Source organism: Apodemus sylvaticus, chromosome 1 (genome assembly GCF_947179515.1).
Source record: "Apodemus sylvaticus chromosome 1, mApoSyl1.1, whole genome shotgun sequence".
NCBI classification, from domain to species: domain Eukaryota; kingdom Metazoa; phylum Chordata; class Mammalia; order Rodentia; family Muridae; genus Apodemus; species Apodemus sylvaticus.
This window is the reverse complement of record NC_067472.1, coordinates 179,599,696-179,602,508: the sequence shown is the minus strand read 5'-3', so window position 1 is coordinate 179,602,508 and position 2,813 is coordinate 179,599,696.

The window sequence follows — 2,813 nt, the reverse complement described above, 5'->3', positions numbered from 1 at the left end:
GCAGCGCCGCCGCATCGTCCGCCGGCCCGCAGCCCGCCCCGGGACCCCTGGGCGCGGGCTGCGGGGCGGGGCCCGGGTCGCGGTCGCTCGGCGTGGGCCGCGCTCTCGCGCGGGGCCGTGGCGGGGAGGGAGGGAAGGACGGAGACGCGCGGCGGAGGAATGCGCGCGCAACTCGGGGCCGCGCCCCCTCAGCTCCGAGGCCGCGCGCGGGGGGCGGGGGGACGGAGGGACTCCTTTGCCCCGTCAGGAATGTGAGGAAGGAGACTGCGCAGCGGCCTGTGGAATGTGGGGGGGCGGCGACGGCCGAGCCGAGGGGTGCACAGACTGCGCGAGGACGCGGGCGGGACCGTGGTGTCCCCGGCTCTGGTCCACCCCGGGGCCTCGGGGCACATTCCAGATACCCCCCCAGGCTGAGCCCTGAGCCCACATCCTCCCTCCCCGAATAACTAACTCCCAGGCTCTCCGCTGACGGAGCACAGCCTGATGCTGACTACTTTTGTGCCACATCGATGTGACACCAACGTGGGAATTCTGGCCGTTTCAAAACGGGAACACCAATGTAAGGATTCTAGCAACTTCTAGGTATAATCGTCCCAACATCCCATTCTGCGACTTAGAAAAGAATCACGGGATGAGTTCCGGGACCCATTGTGAGTGTGACTTCCACCAAAATTCTTTTAGGCTGTGGCTCAGAGGTCAGGAGAGTTTGTTGCGCTTGCAGGGGACCCAAATTCAGTTCTCAGCACCCAGATGATGGTTCACTACTCTCCTTAACTCCAGTCCTAAGGGATCGGACCACCCCTTCCACGACTAGGCGTGTACACGGTGCATATATGCACATGCAGGCAAAACATAAAACAAAATTAAAAAACAAAAGTCTGTTTATCCAGCCGGGCGTGGTGGCACATGCCTGTAATCCTGTAATCCCAGCACTCTGGGAGGCAGAGGCAGGTGGATTTCTGAGTTCGAGGCCAGCCTGGTCTACAGAGTGAGTTCCAGGACAGCCAAGGCTATACAGAGAAACCCTGTCTCGAAAAAACAAAAAACAAAACAAACAAACAAACAAACAAAAAGTCTGTTTATCGCCTGACATCCATAAGCCCCTACTTTACCTGGAAAGCCATAATGAGTCTTGGGTTCCTTTCAATGTGAGAGGACTCTCAGAATTATTGTCAATTTAGAACCAGTATCTGCTAGGCCTTTGAAAATCCAATTGTTTCCTTTTCTCTGGGGTACAGTTCCCCTGGTAGAAGGATGCAGAAAGGCGGACAGTGAGACTCCTATGTTGTAACATGCCTCTTCATTCATGGGTAGTGGACAAGGCCCAGTGACCTGCAGCCAGTGGCTGTTGGTTGGCCTTGGGCACTCTCTGTCTATGAAAGGCACTAAAGAGCAGGAACTTAGCCACTACACGCATCTTCTCCACACCCACAAGGTCAGGCCAGGCTCAGAGCTAGTGTAACAATGGTAGGAGTCCCCTTCAAATGCAAGGTACCTGACCTTGGATTAAGGCAAGCCTAAAGGATGCTTCTAAGCATCTGGGCAGCTATGTGATGTGTGCAGCCAATAGAGGCCACACCAGGTGGGGACCCTGTCCCCAAATCCACAAACAAGCAAAAGTCTGTCTCACCCTGCAAGAGCTGTCATAGGAAAGAAAACCAAACCTCGTGTGTTGTGTCTTAGTGGTCCAGGAAAACAGTTTTAAATGAACGCTCCCTCACTTCCAGTCACCCTTCTCTCAGAGGGTGATGGTTAAATACTCCAGTACCAGCGGAAGGGAGCTAGTTGGCTGCAGACTGACCTAAGCAGACGCACAGAAGCCTGTGTAAAGAGCCAGCTGGGACACCTGCTTCCCAGATGGAAGGGAAACCAAGTGTCTGGCCCATCCCCCAACCGGCCTTCCAACCTCCCCACACATACATACCTACCTCCTAGGACCTAAGGAATTCCAGCTCTGCCTTAGCCACACAAGGTGTGGGAGCCAGTATCGTGGGAGCCAGTGTGCAGCCAGGAGAGCCACCTCATGGTCTACCCATCTGATGAGAATGGAGAAGTCATTTGACCAGTGATCCCATTTCATTGATCACATTTATCAGGGTTTCTCTGTGCAGTCTGGCTGACCTGGACCAGGCTAGCCTTGAACTCACAGAGATCCACTTCCCTCTGACTCCCCAGTGCTGGGGTTAAAGACATGCACCATAACTCTCAATGTTTTTAAGGATTTTTTTTAAAAAGGATTATTTTTTGTATGTGAGTACACCATCTTCAGACACACCAGACGACATCGGATGCCATTATAGATGGTTGCAAGCCACCATGTGGTTGCTGGGAATTGAACTCAGGGCTTTTAGAAGTCAGTGATCTTAACCACTGAGCCATCTTTCTAGCCCAATGCTCAACTTTTTCAAGTTGGATGTATTAGTGACTCTTCTCATTGCTGTGGTGAAATGCATGCAAAGGCGGCCTAGGAAAGAGAAGGCTCATACTGGCTCATGCCTCAGAGAAACACCGTCCACCGTGGGGGTGGGGGAGAAGCCTGATGGCAGAGCAGGACATGGCCATGCCCCAGCTGCAATCAGGATGCAGGGAGAGGTGACACGAGTTCAGCTCATTCTCCTTTATCAGTCCAGGGCCTCAGCCCTGGCAACACTTCTTAAAATGTTACTTTATTGAGCAGTAATTATGTTCAGAATATAACTAAACAGAACTGGGGCCCTACAGTTTAACTTGGTTGATTTTCTTTTTTCCTCCCTCTCCCTCTTTCCCTCCCTCCCTCTTTCTTTTCAGCCCAGGCTGGCCTCAAACTCTCTATG